This window comes from Ostrea edulis, chromosome 2, assembly GCF_947568905.1.
Source record: "Ostrea edulis chromosome 2, xbOstEdul1.1, whole genome shotgun sequence".
NCBI lineage: Eukaryota > Metazoa > Mollusca > Bivalvia > Ostreida > Ostreidae > Ostrea > Ostrea edulis.
Genome location: NC_079165.1, coordinates 17838164 through 17858944, shown reverse-complemented (window position 1 = coordinate 17858944; position 20781 = coordinate 17838164). Strand labels below are relative to the sequence as shown.

Genomic DNA, 20781 nt, shown 5'->3' with positions numbered 1-20781 from the left:
ACTTTTATATCAACTTCAGAGTACTTGTGCGTAGAATCAGAGTGGTGTAAACTTATCAAAATAATTTTTTGAATGATTGATCAGTAGGCATGAATATTTCCATTTTAGATAAACCAATATGATGACTTGTAGATTATCGCCAAAAATTAAGACAATAAATTTAATATCGCCCTGGTTATTACAAGACTTTTGAAAGATATGTGTTGTAAGTCGTCGACAAGATGCCAATTTTATGCATCTAAATGAATACTTTTTCACAATATCGTATTACGTGTATTTAATCAACCAAACGACTGAATAAAATGGATTTTAATTACATCGTTTTGAAAACCAAATTGCAACATTCAAAACCGATTTTATTAAGTCGTTTAGTTGATTAAATGGGAAGATATCGCTAAAAACTATTTATTTTGAGCATAAAATTTACATCTTTTCGGCGATTTACAGCAAATATTCTCTTTCAAAAGTCGTGTAATAACCAGGGCGACATTCAGTTTATTGACTTATTTTTTGACGATAGACTACAAGTTATACAGTTGATTTTACTGCAACCATGACGAGAAAAATATGTCGTTCAGTGCATAAAAATGGAAACCTATTGAGTTAAGAAAAAGTCGTTTAATTGTTAAAATCAGCGACATATCGACTTATTGTTAGTAATGTTGACATGACACTTTAAAACGTTTCCGTATATACGGACTAAAACGTGATGATCGCGGTCAATCTTTTCCAAGATAAATACCACGCAATGTTGCGATGTCCCACGATCTGTCACGATTGTTATGATATACAGTAATGCTGCAAATATCACGTTGTCATCAACCTCAACTTCCGCCATTCTCATTGGTTGTGGGATTTACTGTTCACTCTCTAGATCTTTTTAAAAAATAATGAAGCCAATGGTCAGTCGGCCTGTATATATACCCGTCGGGGTCCAATCGTAGCTCAAAATGTGATCACCCTCGATCCTGATCGTGAAAAAAAACCCACATTGCTATCACAAACGTATGTTATCGCACCAGTTCGTAACGTATACAAATCGGGAACACGAATCGTGATGATCGTATGAGATCGAGGTGCATTCGTGAACTTGATCGGGACAATCTTATCAGAATGTATGTGATCGTATCTGAACGATGTTGTTCAGATCGTAACATATCGTGTCAATTTGAAATCTATCGATCATGACCTTACCGCATCGAACCGCAACAAATCGTGTGAGAACTTATTAAGGAGGTACTCTACATCGTCATAATGGCTGATTTCCTTTAAAACATGGATGGAAATATAAATATCAGCAATATCTGTCTATTCATTTCAACAATTCTTGCCTGGCTGAGTAGCTCAGTAGGTTAGCACGTCGACTGCTAAAAGAGAGAAAAAATAGCACGTCGACTGCTGAACTGTAGATCGCGTGTTTGAGTCGAGCAGGGTGTCATAAATTTTTCTCAGATTGCTTTCAACTAAAATTGTATTTTTGACTAAATAAAGTAAGTTTGAAAGTTTTCAATTTCAAAATATTGTTGTACATATCCTCCGCTATTCATCCATATCAAATTTCTCTGGTGTAGCATACCTAATTCGTATCACCTCGTATCAAAATCTGAAATTCCAGAAAACTTTCGCGATTGATCAGCGACTACTGGTCAATCTTAGTGTTCACGGATCGCACGACAGTGGGAACGTAGCATAGGATTGTAGCGCTGTGTGAACTCCGCGTGCCCAAATCGTCTCCTGTATAAGTAAGGGCACACGATTGTCTCCTGCATAAGTAAGGACACACGATTGTGTAACCGGATTATTTGTTTAAGACTTCTTCCAACAAAGTCTTAACCATACTCAACTCGCGTTGGTTTCAAAGTTTATTTCTAACATAAACTCAGCAACATTCAAATACAATACCAGGTTCTATTCTCTTCTCCTTTTGACAAATTTACAAACGTATATATATATGAAATGGGTACGTGATTAACATTATTGACACTAATGCGCTATAATAAACGCAGCTGCAGTAGTGTACATTTTTGGTAACAAAACTGTCCCAACTGCCAATCATTTATGGGTGATGCAGGTACTGGAATAACAGTATCGCGAGTTTTACTCATAAAGGTCGTACAAAACATGGTGACCTTTATGTATTTGTTTGCAATGTGGCTTACATAGTTTCATCAGCTAAAATGACTAAATATGATCAGTGCGATTCCACAGGCCTGCATCACTCACATACATTGTAAATTTAATAATATAATTGGTAATTAAGGCTAATATAATCGATAAAGATAATGTAAGACTAATATAAGTGATAATACAATCAATTCTTAAGGTCATCTGGTTACACTCGTCCCCCTGATAAAAGAAATATTCCAGAAGGGAAGATTTCTTCCATCAAGCGCCCGACAGTGGAAATGACTTTTACTCATTCCTCTAACTTGAGACGATGCCGACCGATGACACACCAGTCGACACGTCTATTTTAAGAGGTAATGGTAAATTACATATTTCCTAAAACGACTTTATTCCGTCTCCGTCGGCTCCGGGAATCAACCAGTGACTAAGATGAATAGTTTTCAAGTCAGTGATCAGAATGGTATAGTCACTTGCATGATCAGGATGTCAACATATCAACCTAATATCCTTAAACAAGATGTGGCCAGGATATTAACACACATATATACCAACATATTATTCATTCATCAACATAGCGTTGTTTCTCAACAAGATGTGACCAGAATTTGGTTCACAAGTATAAAATCAATGTTTATAATGTTCTTGAAACGTGATTCAGGATTCAATAAAGTCAATCGGATAAAACAAAGTGTCCAGGATACAGAAAGCGGCAGTGTTAATATCAAAGCACATATAGTTAATAATGTTCTCAAGCGATAATGTTCCAATATATCACGAACGGCCAGGATCATTCGATCTTCCTTGAATTACTTAGAATCATTCCATGGATAGTCGTTATCATTCCTTACACAAATATTCACAATATGAATTCACAGTTAAACACATCCATTTACGAATCATACATCACCGGTATATGTTGGTCTATGCTCGGATACAAGTTCATTGGTGGCACGGACGGGTAGGTTGCACCTGCCAAGACGCTTATATCATCTTTCAAGTCGCTTGACGTCGTTGCCGAGAGTTCTTTTCGTTCTTGCAGATATCTTTGTGATAACGCATAGTCTGGTCGGTAAGGTTTATCAAGGTTAACACTTTTGTATGTAACTTTCTTGCTAGGTTGTAGCGAGTTTCTCTTTACCTTGCCTTTCGTGTTGGAGATGGAGCTCTTCTGATTTTTTTCATGGAATGTCTCTAAGGGGATCCATTCGATTTTGGCTGGATCCTTTCTTTCAGGTGGACCGTCTCCCTCTTTTCTTTCTCCCTTTGACTTGTTGCATCTTAGACACCCTAACTTACTTAACTTTTTCTTAACCTTATCCCTATTCCTAATTAACTTGCCAATGAGTATCAAAAGAAAGAAACCCATTGAAGCGATGGTTATATAGAACCAAGGGGATCCTACCCAAGGTGAGGTTTTCATAGATACTAATTGTTCCTCTGGCAATTCCGCCAAAAGTGTGTCTATTGGAAATTCTTTTATGTTTTTCAACTTCGGGGGAATTTTATACTTGGTTTTCTGTGGGAATCGTTGATTGAACTGTTCCCATAATGAATTGGTTTGAAGTTCGTTTAAGAAATCCTGAAAGCTGTTTGTCATATTATAATGAGTTTCCTTATTATAATATGGGGGCAAAAGTAACGATCCATGGTGTCCTGAACAACCCAAATCTAAGGTCAGTATGTCAATGGGTGGATTGGTGGTTTTACTCGAAACTTTTTGTCCACATTTTACATTAATAGTTAATGATTGAGATGACATTATTAGCCATTTCCCTTCACGCAGATTTCTTGCGTCTGGGTCAGCAGAACTAGTTTCTACAGAAATAGAACAGAATTTGTCAATTCCTTCCCTAATGTTTTGAAATAATTGCACGACACAGGCTTTTGAAGTAGCAACGGGGTAAAATGGTTTTTCGATAGGACAGAAATTACCATGCTGTTTCTCGCAATTCTGCAGTCCGACACTAGACAACGCAGTGTAGGTGTCATGAACATCATCAATAGCAAGAGCGGCGAGATTTAAATCAAATTTCGCTAGAAGATCAGTTTGGTTTGTTTTCAAATTTGGCACGGGTAGGTTATGAATCTTAAACAATTCAAGTCTCTTATTTGCTGTCAAAAGAGGTATGGATAATACAATTATTAAATGATCACTTTCTAAAAGTCATTTTATGATAATATAGATACATGAATACTTTTAGCAGTTTGGATATATAATGCAAAGCGTGCTCGGAACTTTAATTTGTGTTCATTTTTACGATTATTTACAACTCTCCGATGGGGACACAAGTATCAATATCCCAGGCCTCATTGATAAGGTTTGGTGATAATTGTCTATTATCTTCTTCAACGTTTTCGTCGCTGACATTTTCATTATCTGAGTCGGGATCGCCTTCATCGGGCACCGATTCGTCACTCTCGTCTAGTGACCTTTCCATCGTTACACGTAATTGTCCTTTTATAACTAACCTTGCGTAACTTTCTTCATCATTTACATCAATATACGCCTCTTCATATTCAATTTGAAAATATCTTATAATATTTCCCGTACGAAATTTGACCCGTAAATTATCTAGGTCCGGCATATCCAAACCCACCAATTGGCCCGAAACTTCATTTTGTTGGTGCCCCATCTGTAATGTAAGAATCAATTTCTTACTACCTCCTATCTTAGGTATTTCTACCTATCTTAACTGATTATAATAATAACTTAGTCATAGAGGTAAACAATTCTACCATCTTTTCTCTCTCTTTTAATTTTGTTTTTCTCGGTACTGGAATAGGTTGCTTTCTAGGCAACCGGGGCAAAGGAATTGGGGTATCTTTTTTACTGAAGCCTCGACCTACTGATGCTACCGCATCTATTTCCATATCTTCATCTAGGGGTTCTTGTTTGGGGGACTGTTCGTCTGCAACCAGAAACTCTCGTCTCTCACTATCTGATTCATAGTCAACGTCCGTCTCGTCGCTATCGGAGTTAGTTTTTGTAGGTTTTTGATCCATAATCTTCTTTGCACGTAATCGTCTCTGTAATTCGGCCAATGGTATATCTTTCTCATCATCTGAATCCTCTCTTTCTTTCTGCTTATGGCGTATTTCACGTCCAAGAGGTTCAAGGATTTCTTCTTCCTCTGACGACTCCTCGTCTGTTGGTGGTACCACGTAATTTGTTTTTCTCATTGGTCGGTCTGATTCATTGCTGATATGGCTCGGCCACTGCGCCAAGTCAGCCAATCTCAATTGCCGGGCATGACACTTGGTAGTCGTTCCTGTTAATTGATCTTTCACAACAAAACTGACTGGTCCTGTCTGTTTTATAATTCTGTAGTAAGGTAGCCATTTCTTATCCAGCTTGTTTTTTCTTCTATTGTTCTTTAAGTATACTGGATCTCCTACCTGTAATGGAATGTCTTCACTTTTCTTGTCGGCTTGTTCTTTTTGTTTTCTTTTAGATATCTTCATATTCCGATGAACCAACAAGAAGGCTTTATGTTGTTCTTGTAGGATGATCGTATGTTGTTCTTCTCCATTGTATCGTCTTCTTGGCTTCAACAAAGTGTCTAATGGGAGTACTACATCACGATTGTACAATAGGTAGTATGGTGAAAACTTTGATGACGCATTTGGGTGAAATCTTATAGCAGCTAAAGTTTGATTTAAATAAATGTCCCATGTTTGAACATCATTCACAATCTTCTTAGCCATAACGTCATGAAGAGTGCGATGAAATCTTTCTACCTTTCCATTTCCTTGTGGGCTGTAATATGACGTTGTGATATGATCTATATTCAATTCTTTTAGGGTCTCATCTACAGCTTTGTTGACGTTTTCTGTTCCATTATCCGTTAGAATTTGTAACGGACAACCGAATCTGGGGTATATTTCTTCTAAGATGAGATGGACAATGTCATCCGCGGACTTGTCAGGAACTGGGAATGCTTCTGGCCAACCAGAATAAATGTCAATAAATGAAATGATGTACTTGTTCCCAGATAGAGTTGTTGGATATGGACCTGATAAGTCTAGTCCTACCTTAACGAAAGGAAAGGGAGGTATGTCTGTTTCTTGGAGTGGGGGTTGAGTTTTCTTACCACTGCGAGTTTGGCAGACCACACATCCTTCTACATACGTATGCAACCTTTTGTACAAATTTGGCATGTAATATTTAGATCTAATTGCATCATATGTCTTATCTACACCCATATGACCAAGTCCATCATGATACTGTTGGACTACCAAAGACTCTAATTCTCTCGGAACATATAGTCTTAACCGTGGAGACTCCGAGTCTCCATCCGAAAGATAATACATAAGACCTTCTATTTCAAGAAATTTCTTTTCTTCTGTGACCGTTGCTGTACCTTTGGTTAATTTATTCCTTAATTTCCTAATCTGAACATCATTCTTTTGAGCCTCTTGTATGTTAATTTCTTTGGGAAGATCTAGAAACGGTTTAATTAACTCATCTTTTTGTTTGACCTGACATCCGGCCAATTTCTTTGGTGAAAGTGCAAAGGCGTTTGAGTTAAGGACATTTACTTCAAAGAAGTTGTCCTTGCAATCAGGCTCATCGTCATTCGATTCTTCCTCTAGCTCATTTTTTTTAATACTAGTGGGTAGTCTAGAAAGAAGATCAGCACAACAGTTATATCTACCTTCTATATATTCTACCTTGCAGTTATATCCAGCTATGCTCAGAGCCCACAGCTGTATCTTTTTATTTTGCATTGGCGAATCTAAAATGTACTTAAGAGGTTTGTGATCAGTTCTTATCACAAATTCTGCATTGTGCAGGTAATGGTCAAGTTTTTGAAGAGCATAGTGGATAGCATAAGCTTCTTTCTCTATTGTAGGCCATTTCTTCTGGGTTTTGCTTAACTTGTGTGATAGATAGTAGATGGGTTTTTCTTCACCTTCATCAGTTTGTTGGGTGAGACAAGCACCGACACACTCATCACTAGCATCCGTATATAAGACATAAGGTTTGTTTATATCGGGATATGTCAGTAGTGGAACTACTGTAAGACTCTTTTTCAAGTAGTCAAAGGCTCTCTGACATGTTTCCGACCACCTGAATTTAGCATATTTTCTAGTTAAGTCAATAAGGGGTTCAGCTATATGTGAGAAATTTGGAATAAAACGTCTATAGTAACTACACTTACCGATAAAGCCTCTAATTTCTCTTACAGAAGTTGGTGCTGGTAATTGTCGAATCGCAGCTACTTTCTTAGGATCTGGTTTAACTCCTTTTTCATTAATTATAAAGCCTAAATATTCTGTTTGTTCTTGGAAGAAGCTACATTTCTTAAGTTTCAATTTTAGACCGTGTTTCCTGAGACGATCGAACACTTCTTGTATATGTTCAAGATGTTTCTCTGCTGTCTCAGAAAATATCAAAATGTCATCAAGGTAGGCTATCGAAAAATCTTCCTTACCTTGAAGAACTATATTCATTAGTTCTTGAAATACCGCTGGGGCATTACTCAGGCCAAAAGGCATTCTGTTAAACTGAAACAGGCCTTTGTGACAGGCGAATGCCGTCTTTTCCTTACTTTTTTCGTCTAACTGAACTTGCCAATATCCGCTTTTAAGATCTAAAGCAGTAAAATACCTTGCTTTTCCTAATAGACATAGAATGTCATCTATTAGAGGCAATGGAAAAGATACTGGTTTGACTATCTTGTTCAAAGTCCGAAAATCTACACACATTCTATCTGACCCATCCTTTTTCTTGACCACTACTAAAGGAAATGACCAAGGGGATTGAGATCTATCAATAATTTTGGCATCTAACATTTCCTTTACTGCTTTGTCTATGATTTGTCTTTTATTCAGAGGAACTCTGTAGGGTCTATTTTTAATAGGATCGTGGTCCCCAGTGTCAATAGACATTTTAACAGTGTTAGTAAGACCCAAGTCACTATCCTTCTTTGCGAAAAGGTCTTTATTTCTTCTGATTATACTTTTGATTGAAGTTTCGAATTTCCGTGGTACATTGATCTTTTCGTCCTCGCTTGTATCGTTCTGAATCTCGCAGATCTCGGTAGTTTCAGTTGGGGTCACTCTACCCACAATGTGACCTCGGGGAATCTTGTAATGCCTGTTTGATTGATTCACTATAATAATTGGGATATTTCGGGATTGTCTAACGGCGCACACTGAGTCCTTGATATACACACCAGGGTCATCCAGTAAACATTCATTATCAATGTTATGAACTTCCACAAAATCTATTTGTTCAATAGGGAAATTATTGTTCACCTTCCCTCTGCACACTGTTACAGTGTTGGGTTTTATGGTCAATTTCTTGGTGGTTCTTACAATGGAGGAAATATGTATGTCCTCTTTGAGTTCCGTATAGGTTTTCCCATATATACGCATTAGGCCAAGATCAAAATAGAGACGAACACTGTATCTCGTCATCCAATCACGTCCAAGTATCATGTTTCGGTTGAGTCCGTCTGTCACGTAAAATTTCTGTGTCATGTCAAGTCCACTGATTCTAAAGGTCAATTCTACTTAACCTATTGAGGTTAAAGAGTTTCCGTTTGCAGCTTGCAGAAAAGGAATATCCTTTCTATTTATTCGGGGTTGAAAAGGGAGACTATCAAACATTCTCTTGCTAACTAAGGATACCGCGGCTCCGGTATCTATTAATGCTCTGAAACGATTTTTCCCTATCTTTAAAATACAAGAACTAGGATTATTTGTAAGATTTATGTCATAAGTAGGTCTATTATTACGTCTTCCTAACGGCTTCTTATAGGAGGACCGTCCTAGTTTTCCTGATTAGATCTATGACGGAAGTTTTGTTTGGGTTCGGATTCATTTTGTTCAGACCAACGATCTGGTGCCCTCTCTCTCGTTCGATACTTTTCGTCATTTCGCCAACGACTTCGACTAATTCTCCGTTGACAGTCGGCTTTCACGTGACCGTACTCGTGACAACGCCAGCATTGAATATTATTTTTGTTACTATCTGGGGTCACTGAATTGACTGTTTTCGAATATTTGAAAGGTTGTTGTTTTTGAGACTTTGAGGATTGGTTAGTAGAGCATTTATTTGCTTTATGTCCCTTTTTCTTACATTTATAACACTGAATACCTCGATAGTGATCTACCTCCATGGGTTCTTCATACCGAGAAGTATACGGGGCTTGACCAAAATTCTGAGCCATGAAATGAGGGGTAGTGTCAAAACGTGCTTCATTCAGTGGTTCAGTTGACTTAGTGGTATCTGCGCTGCGTAAATTCAATCTCTTTCTAAGATTTTGTTCCTTCATAGCTACTTCTACCGCAGATTCTAAATTTCTAGGATTTTCTCTTAAGATTTTCATCCTAAGGTAGTCATATGCTATGCCATCACAGAAGATGTCTACTAATTGCTGTTGAATTAGCGGATCCGCCATTCTTTCAGAATCATATGCATCCTCTGCAATTTGTAGCAAACGCTCCGCGAACAACTGTACACTCTCATTGTCAGATTGTCGGGTCCTCCGCATAACTGCGAGCGCATGCTGTGAATCTGTTATTTCAGAGAATCTATTCTTAAGCAATTTCTTTAAATCATTCCAACTTGGAACGCTCTCTAACGCCTCTGTTTCATCTAAATATCTTTTGATAAAATCTCCTACTGACCCTTTACAAGTCATATATGCGAGAGTAGGAACTTCATTGTTCTGTTTTCCTGACATGAGGGCATATTTCTCTACTTCTTTGACCCATTGCTTAAATTTTCTGGGATCCCCCTCAAATGGTGTTACTACTGATGATAGAGGTATAGATAACGCGGCAGTCATTGCCTTAATCTGATTAATGAAAAATGCCTTATCATCGTCATCCTGACGCCTAGCTTGGGTGTATGTGGACATTGGATCACCGGGACAAGTCTGAGAGGATGGGGCCTCTGTTATACGTAAAGAAGGTATTTCTGATTGTTGTTTCTCTCCCATTTTATTATTTTGATTTAACTGAGTATCCCCAAACTTTTCTGTTAATTCATCTAGTGCTTTACTAAAGGCTTCTCTATCAAGAGACATACTAAGACCATGCTAAGATGCTCTTAAGTCAGAAGGTAAAGTTCTGAAGGAAAACGTTCCTACCTTAACTGCAATTGTTTTTAAAAGTCTGCTTCCTGTCCTGTCCTTACTCTGCTTCCGTAATCCTGGTCAAGACGGCACCAAAAATAATCCCTATGTAACCGGATTATTTGTTTAAGACTTCTTCCAACAAAGTCTTAACCATACTCAACTCGCGTTGGTTTCAAAGTTTATTTCTAACATAAACTCAGCAACATTCAAATACAATACCAGGTTCTATTCTCTTCTCCTTTTGACAAATTTACAAACGTATATATATATGAAATGGGTACGTGATTAACATTATTGACACTAATGCGCTATAATAAACGCAGCTGCAGTAGTGAACATTTTTGGTAACAAAACTGTCCCAACTGCCAATCATTTATGGGTGATGCAGGTACTGGAATAACAGTATCGCGAGTTTTACTCATAAAGGTCGTACAAAACATGGTGACCTTTATGTATTTGTTTGCAATGTGGCTTACATAGTTTCATCAGCTAAAATGACTAAATATGATCAGTGCGATTCCACAGGCCTGCATCACTCACATACATTGTAAATTTAATAATATAATTGGTAATTAAGGCTAATATAATCGATAAAGATAATGTAAGACTAATATAAGTGATAATACAATCAATTCTTAAGGTCATCTGGTTACAATTGTCTCCTGTATAAGTAAGGGCACACGATTTGGTTTTTGAAATACTATATCAACGTTAAAAACTACCATCACATAAGGCATATTCAGTGATAATTTCCCTTTATTTATATATATATATATATATATATATATATATATATATATATTAAACAAACAGTTTCAGGACAACACATAATTTTCAATGGCATTGAGTGAACAAAGTGTACATAATCTTTGAGATCTTATTTTGTTATCAAACCTGTCAATTGTTACCAATTTATTTAAATCATGATTTGATAATCTTATCTTTGTAAGTATTGTTTTAAATAATTAGTTTCTATAGACTTTGTTAGATAAATATGAATTATAAATTTATTTACTAGGTACAGATAATGTTGTCCTTTTGAGAATCAGGTACAGACGAAAGAATATTTTGTCTATAGACACCAGTTAACCTATGTTCAATTAAGAAATAAGGTATCATTTTAAAATATCTATCGGGATATAAGAACGGGTTGAAAAAGATGGAAAATATTATCACGTACCAACCCGTATTTATATCCCGATAGATATTTTAAAATGATACCTTATTACTTATATTTGCAGTTTTGATCGATAACCATTGCTGAATTGTGTGAACAACACGTTTCCGTATATTTCACATTGTTGACCTACATAGCGCTTCGTTCAAAGTGACAAAAACATAAAACAAAGTTCCATCAAATGAAGAACTGTTTTAATTATGAAGACGCTGAAAAACAATTTATTTAATATACTCTGAAGACCTTCCTTTGACTCTGCCATCAAATCCGTGTAGTCAGCATACATCTAAAGAAACAATGCTAGAGCTCTTAGTCGGGTTGGTTCACATATATGCTTGAAATAAACTCACCTTCAAAATCATTGATGTAGAGAGAAAATAGGAAAGGAGACAATGCTTCCCCTTGCATTACACCATTTGTGGAGAAGAAGAAATCAGACTTAAACCTAACACATGACTTGACTTCACTGTAAAGTTGTCAAATAACATTCATTATACTGAAGAAGAAGATATCCCCGGTCTTTTATTACTTATTGATTTTGAAAAAACCTTTGATACTTTATCATGGAATTTTATACAAAAAACTTTAAACTTCTTCAACTTTGGTCCTTCCATTAGAACACGGGTTAAACTCTTCTACACAAATATAACATCAACAATTAACCAAGGTGGCAACCTATATGATGTCTTTGATATTCAAAGAGGTTGTAGACAAGGGGATCCTTTATCTCCGTTTGTATTTTTTGATATGTGAAGAGATTTTGGCAATAAAAATAAGAAAAATAAAAAAAGTAATGGCATAACGGTTGGTAATGTAGAGGGGGAAAAATCCCAACTTGCTGATGACACGTCAATTATTCTTGATGGTAGTGAAGAAAGTCTTTCAGAAACTCTTAAAACTTAACATGCTTTCTCAGAAATGTCTGGACTATGTATGAATTACACAAAAACTCAAACAGTATGGATTGGCTCAAAAAGATACAGTAACGACGTTCTTATTCCCAACAGTAAATCTAATTGGAGTACTACTAAATTCACTTTACTAAGAATACATTTTGATGTCGACTTGCAAATTGTACCTAAATTAAATTATGATCCAAAATTAGTAAAAATCAAATATATGCTAAATCAATGGAGAAGAGATATTTAACTCCCATTAGCAAGATGACATTTATTAAAACATTAGTGTTACCATTGTTGAATCATATCCTGATGCCCATCCCTAACCCATCTATTGCCTATTGTAAAGAATTAGAAAAGCTTTTTTTCTCCTTTGTGTGGGGTTGTTCAAACCACAGGGTAAAGAAGGATGTACTTGACAAGAAATATGAGGATGGTCTAAACATGATAAATCTAAAATCATTTATAGCTTCAATGAAATTGTTTTGGGTAAGACATCTTATCTCTACAAATATGGGTTGAGTAATTTCATATCAAACTTTAACCTAAATAAATTCACATCCTGTGGGATTGAATACACTAATCTACTTTTAAAGTCATTAAAAACAAATTTTGGATAGATGTGTTCAAGGCTTGGATCGAATTACAGAACACTTGTACTGAGTCTAATGTTACTGCAGATCCACCTTTGTTTTACAACCCTATGATCCATATTAACAAGAAAATGTATTTTAATAAACATTTATTCGACAATAATATCAAACACATTAATGATATTATTGACGAAGATGGTACTTTTTTTAGCTATGAAACTTTTAGTGCTACTTAACCAAATGTAAAAATTAACTTCTTGGAATATGCCAGTATTATCCATGCTATAAAAACTTGGATTAAGCAGTCAGGTACAGACACTAACTTTAAAATATTACCAAATCCTTTTATTAGAAGAAACATTTACAATGTACTGAAGTGTAAAAAATCAAAGGTTTTTTAAAATGATTTTTAAACAAAAAACTCTTCAGTGACTGCAGGTACAATAAGATGGAAACAGCTTTTGGATATTGATAACAGAGAATGGAAAATTTTCAATATACTACCTTTTAAAATAACTAAATACTGCAAACTCCAATGGTTTCAATACAGAATAAATAACAGAATTTTAACAACAAATTAGTTTTTATTCAAAATTTAAAAAGTAAATTGTAAAATATGTAGGTTTTGTCATATTGAGGAAGAGACAATAGAACATATACTGTGGGAATGTGATTGTGTTCAAGCATTCCTAGATGAGTTTCAACTTTACATAGAAGATAAAACAAACTTTCATATAGTTTTTACCAAAAAATATTTTATTTTAGGTACTCCTGGTAAAAAGTTTTGTATGCAAAATACTCTTATCCTATATTTATACAGCAAAATGTACTGAGAAATCATTGAACATTCGTTTTGATATATCCTACTTAAAACTCTTTTTTGAAACACAAAAATTCCTATTTTACAAAAATGGTGATAGCGAAAAATTTGATACCCATTGGAACATGAAACCTGATATTTCCTTAACTCTCTCTCTCTCTCTCTCTCTCTCTCTCTCTCTCTCTCTCTCTCTCTCTCTCTCACATATAAAAAACTTATCTGTATTTCTACATGGTCCTTGGTATGCATATATTGAACATGTATTATGATATATACAGATTGTTTACAGTAATGAAAATTAAATAATTTTTTTTTAAAAAAAACAGTTTTCCCGTGACACCACTTTTGGTTGATTTGTAGAACAACTTGTTCCTAATAACTCTATCAGATGCCTTTATGTAATCTACAAAGCAACAGTATAGTTTCTGCCCCTTGCTAAGATATTGGGAAATTAGTCCATGCAAAGCAAAAATAGCATCAGTTGTACCAAACCCTGGTTTAAAACCAGACTGTGCGTCAGATACAATATCATTTTCTGAAGACCATTCCATCAATCTTTTATCTAAAACTGTAGTGAAAATCTTAGCTAAATTGCTTATCAGAGTTATCCCCCTGTAGGTACATTTCCCCTTTCGTAAACACACCTGTGTTCGTAAATCGGTATGGTAATTCCAGAAGACCAAGTTTTAGGAAATTCCCCACAATCTACAATTTTACAATAAGTGGCTTTAAAATGTCTTTGAATTTCATGAAATACATTAATTCAATAAATTATCTATTAAACCCTGTAGCTTTTCTACCTTTCAAACTTTTTAATACTCGTCAAGTTCAGGAAAAACTGTATCACTAACAACCTAAATTATCGCTGAATGAATTAGGTTCATTGTAACCATTACAAACATCCTTAAAATGCTGAAAAAAGTCGTAAGTTGCAAGATTACTCCTATTAAACATTTTACCCTTGAATATCTTGTAAAACTCCCTTGGGTTATTGTCACGTAAGTAATCAAGCCGATTTCCTTCGCATCTCATATACACTGTATCGCTGTTTTAAATGCACACATTTTGTAATCTTTCCTTACACGAATTAAATTATCCTTATTGGTCATATTTATAGTGTACGTAAAGCATTACGGTAATTAGTATATAAATGTTCACATCTATTATCAAACCAAGTTTTAATTTTACTCTTTGCCGAAATATCTTTATCTTAAACACTACAAACCCTACTACAACATTATGTGTTGGAAACAGTATTGAGTATTTCTGTAAATTCATCGACGCAACTATCAATACACCTATTTGGACTTTCAAGGCTTTCAAGAATTTTATATATATCAGGTATTCGATGTTCTAGATCTCTCAATTCAGCTTATTTCTACGGTGGTATATTAAGGACACAGAATTTTTATTTTTTCAAAGATACTAGGCAAAAATTATCTCGTGTGCACGACATAATATCTCGTGCGCAATACATAATATCTCGTGCGCACGACTTATTATCTCGTGCGCACGACATAATATCTCGTGCGCACGACTTATTATCTCGTGCGCACGACATAATATCTCGTGCGCACGACATAATATCTCGTGCGCACGACATAATATCTCGTGTGCACGACTTATTATCTCGTGCGCACGACTTATTATCTAGTGCGCACGACATAATATCTCGTGCGCACGACTTATTATCTCGTGCGCACGACATAATATCTCGTGCACACGACATAATATCTCGTGCGCACGACATAATATCTCGTGCGCATGACTTATTAACTGTTGATTCATGCAAAAATCGGGAAAGGGGGGGGGGGCACTTTACTACTTCTTCAGCATCATATGTATGACGTTTCCTAATTATAATAACTTTACAGGGGTTCATGTTTTCCAGGGGGATCCAATGTCATTTTTTCGTTACTTTACTATGTACATTTGATAACTTCGCAAATTCCAGGGGAGGGGGAGGGGGTCCGAACCCCCGGACCCCCCCCCCCTCTAGATCCGCACATGGCCTGAATCATTCAAATGGTTTTTTTTCTTTTTTTATTTGGGAGTTTTTTTTTTAATGCATACAGTGTTGGACTTGTCTAATACACCATTTATAGGCGGATTCAGGAATTACTAAAGAGGGCATGCTTTGTACACGGACACAATAGATATGTCGAAGTTCAAATTTTATTAGAATACAAATTGGATGTTTGTGAATGCTAAGATATTAATGGTAGGTACATCGACAGGGATGTTAGGACAACGAACACCAATGGACGGGTGTTCCCCTTCTAATACGAAGAAAAATAAATATTTTTCATTCATAATTTCTGGCGTTTTGGGCAATAATTTCTTAATTAATCGCTTTTTTCTTTGTAAGATAACAACTAAGATAATCCCCCTCTTCGTAAATTTATGGAAAATACCAAGAAAATTATGTAAATAATGCTAATCTTATGAGTGTTCTGTAGAAGCAATGACGATAGGATGTACCAAGAAGTGTTTTTTTTTTTTTAAAAAGCGGTTTCGAAAGATGATGACAATATGGGAGCGATGTTTACATAGGGAAGTCTTAATATGATTGAATGGCGTACATGTAATAATGGAATATTATAATACATCTGTAAAATGTGAAAATAGCTTAAGTTTTCACGTTTTGCATATAGTTTACAATGTATTTTTTAGTTTATGTATGTAGACTTTGTAGCATCTCTTTCGAAAAAGCGAAAATGACTCCTGATTTTTTTTTTAAACTACACACACACTTTGCTGATTTTCATCAATGATTTTCGTATTTCTCGCGAGGACTTCTTTCACAGTTGGATTAATAACCCGTTGATCTTTTTTAACATGTGGTATTTTTTTTATTCAAGAAATTGGGCCTATCCCAAGAGACCTCCACCTTCTGGATCCAACAATGATCATTGCATATCTGGAAGTCGTCCGACTGAGGGGAGCTATTCCAATCTAATTGCTAGTACCTTTCTCTCTGTGATTGTCCATTTCATATTTTCGATTTCACCTACATAACCGTTAGACCAGTCAGTTTCGATCTAATTTGGTACATGCAATTTGTCCTCAGTAACTAAACATTAATACCTTCTTGATAACAGTATGCTGGTGCTCTTATGCATTTGCATGCATAGGCGTAGCTTGGGTTCGAATATTACCGAGGCAGGGGGTCTGGGGGGCTGCGCCCCCAGAAGCTATCGACATTTTAACAACGTAAAAAGTGGTTTTTTTTACCGAGGCAGCTGCCTCGGTTGCCTCAATGGAAGCTACGCCACTGGCATGTTTACATGCAGGTTTTCCCCATTCATTGTGTGAGAGAGAGTGTGTGTGTGTGTTAAAAACTGCGCTGAATATGGTGTATATGAACAAGGTAATTATACTTGTGTTGTATACTTTCAATTTATAATACGGTCACAAGAGGAAATTACATCATCGTTATGTGGAAACTTTACAGCCACATACAATTTAAGTAGAAACAGTGAGAAATGACCAGTGACCCAGGAGCAGGATTGGCCAATAATGGCTTATAAAAATTGATTACAAGTTATTGGTATTTATTGAAATCGTTTGAATTGGGTAAGCATTGTATATAATTCCTATAAAAACCTTCGTTGGAAACCCACGGGCAGTCTCGCACACGTGAGCCAACACATTGAACTTTTCTCATTTTAATGAATTATCCACCAATGAGAAAGTGAAACTCGGTATGAAAACGAAGATCATGTTATGAAAAAAAAGCAGTTGTTTAAGATAAATCCGTAAGAATTAACACGATTGGAGAAATTTCCTTCACAAAAGTGTGAAGAAGCCAATCGGATTAGAGCATAAATTAATCATAAGAACAAGAAAAATTTAATGAGTTGGCTCACGGTCAGTAAGCATGTGCGAGACTGCCCTAAGGATAGCGGCAAGATGAAACCTTGCATCGCCTTTTATCTTTTCTTCAATTTGAAGCCCTATGACAACTTATTAATTTCACTTCCTTTCATATTTCTTTTTTTATACTAGTATCTCTTGATATCGATAAAAATCTCATAAACACGTATGATATCAGTCTGCAATTATCCATAACGCACTATCTATCAATCACTTAAACAATTTTATTGATACATTGGCTGATTTAATTCTATATCAGTACAACAACCTCCACAGTTTTTCTTTTAGTTTTCCATACAGTTCCCGGCCAGATGAAGCACAGTCTGGCATTTGCCAACCATTTTCTACCATCAGAATGCGACAAATGCTATCGAAATCCGGATCATTTGTATTTAAATTAGGGTGGTTAAAAGTACACTCATTTTTGCATGCATTTAAAAACCGATCATTAGACAGCCACAAATAATCCCTGGTGCCGTAATCTTCTGGTGACGTGTACATTATAACTGGACGTCCATGGAGTACGTGCTCGTTTCTTGACCTTCGAATCGGATGCAAATTCAAAAGAAGCTGGATGTCGTTCAATTCCCTCTGATAAAAACACATAAGAATACGAGATAATAAGTCGTGCGCACGAGATAATAAGTCGTGCGCACGAGATAATAAGTCGTGCGCACGAGATATTATGTCGTGCACACGAGATATTATGTCGTGCGCACGAGATAATAAGTCGTGCGCACGAGATATTATGTCGTGCGCACGAGATAATAAGTCGTGCGCACGAGATATTATGTCGTGCGCACGAGATATTATGTCGTGCGCACGAGATAATAAGTCGTGCACACGAGATATTATGTCGTGCGCACGAGATAATTTTTGCCTAGTATATTTGAAAACAAAAAATTCTGTGTCCTAAATATACCACCGTATATTTCTCTTCGTTCCATTGAAAAATGTTACGAGTAACAGCACGGACGGTGTTCGGAGGACAAGGTGGAGCATCGTCGCAAGCCACGCCTACTGTCTCCGCTTACACTACGTCAAATGCCGTGGCTGTATAATCTAATGTCTGTCGTCGTTGTCTTCGACGTAAACTTTTCACATTTTCATCTCCTTCTACAGAACCACTGGGCCAATTTTAATCAAACTTGATATAAATCATCCTTAGGTGAAGGGGATTCAAGTTGTCCAAATCAAGGGCCATGATCCCTTCAAAGGGGAGATAATCGCAACAATGCAAAAATAGGGTATCTTCAAAGTCATTTAAAAATCTTCTTCTGAAGAACCACTGGACCAGAAAAGCTTAAATTTACCTGAAATCTTCTATACAAAGTGGAGATTCAAGTTTGTAAAAATCATGACCCCTGGGGGTAGAGTGGGGCCACAATAGGAGATGATTTTTTACATACGAATGTATAGGGAACCAAACTTGGCACAAAGCATCCTTAGGTGAAATTTGTTGATTTGAAAGGCCAGACCCGTCTATAGGGGCATATGATAATTAATTAATTTGTAGTCAAGTTTAATAATCAAGTTTGATAATTAATGAATTTTTAGTCGTTTTTTTTAAAAGTTTTTTTTTTCTGAACCATGCTGCTTGTACATTTATATAAATGATAGTTTTGCTCAAGTTTGTAAATTGCTAGGAATTGCGGTTCAGGTGAGCGATATTGCCGATAGGCCTCTTGTTGATTTAGGGCTTTATGCCAATCTAACTTTTTTCCTGAGGATTGCTGGATAGTATTGAAACAATGATTGGGGAGTTGTTTACCTCCAGAAAGTTTTTGGTTAACAACAACACTGTTGAATTCTGGGGTAGACACATTCTCTTCCATATAGTTATCGGTCCTTTCTCTCCCTTATATAAGGGAGAGAAAGGACCGATAACTGTCCGAGAATTGTCATTGACAAGCTTTAGTTGTTTCCCTTGTATGCGAAGGGATGACCTGAAATTCTGTCAGACCAATGTCATTTTGTAAATAAAAAGATTGATATTCGATTCACAATGACGGGGTTAAATTAGGCAGAGCAAAGTCAGTAAAAATGTTCACAGGAATCCGAGATAGGCCATCTTCGCTAGCCAAGGGTGACGCTCCGTGTTGTTTCTCTTTTCAATTATTTCCATACAATATGTGGGTCATTATTGAGCGGCAACTTCTCATGAAGTATAGGATCTACACCAAAACATTCTGGATTATCGCAATCTAGCAAAGACCAGATACCGCGTGAGAAACTCAGGTAGGCGCCTCTGATGTTTTATCTGATAAGTATCAATTGATTCTTATAATATCTCGCTTTTTGATTACTGCTAGAGACCCCAAAATAGCGCTATATCTAGTATTAAGTGTGTAATGCTTGACGAGAAAATGAATTCATTATCAATATTAAACAAATGAAATAAGATAATAAATACTGAACTTATACTTGGTGAATATTGGCACTGTGTTGGGTGTAAAAATGTGCGCTTGCCAATGCTGGAACAAATCTGTATTACTACTTTAAAGCAATCTAGAGTTCAGTTTGTTACTTGCTAAATCAGTGCATTTATGCAAACATCTTCACGTAGTGTATTCAAATTCGTTCACACGATGACACCTGGGAACAGGGCGTGACTAGAGTAAGCAATTAAATTTCTATCATTGTCCCAACATGAGACTGTCCCTAGCATCAATCTAATTAAGGTGGATTAATCCTCATTTGACTTATCAATATGAATGGTTAAAAGTGGAAAAACTGTATTAATTTCCACTCAATATAGTTTAATTTAATCAATAACCAAAGAAAATGGGTATGTTGCCACCTTTTTAAAGATGTCAGACATACAAAAACCGAAGTATATATCAACATTAAAAAATCACACATTTTCGTTAAACAGAATAATGAAAATTATTAAAAACTTACTGAAATGACAAATTTTAAATGTCAACAGTTTAAGAAAACTGCTAATTCATAGATATATAAAGATTAATTGTGGATATTAGTGAAATCATTGTGTCATAGACATGCAGTAGAGGAAATTCCAGCATAGGAGTTATTGCCCTTGACAAGATTTTTTAAAATTATAAATAATTGATTATCTATGAAAAATAAACTTTTTCAGTATCAAAAGTTTACCAGATTTTTTATTTTATTCAGTGAAAGAATTTCCTCTGAAAAATATATTTCTATCATGCGCAAAATTTAATTAAATAAAGATTTT

At 35.8% G+C, this 20781-nt stretch overlaps 1 protein-coding gene across 1 annotated transcript in view; it reads left to right on the top strand.

Moving 5' to 3' along the window:
* The window catches only part of LOC125678098 (40S ribosomal protein S19-like), a 193108-nt gene that overhangs the window by 149845 nt on the left and 22482 nt on the right, over positions 1-20781 (top strand). The gene's annotated exons all lie outside the window — the stretch shown is intronic.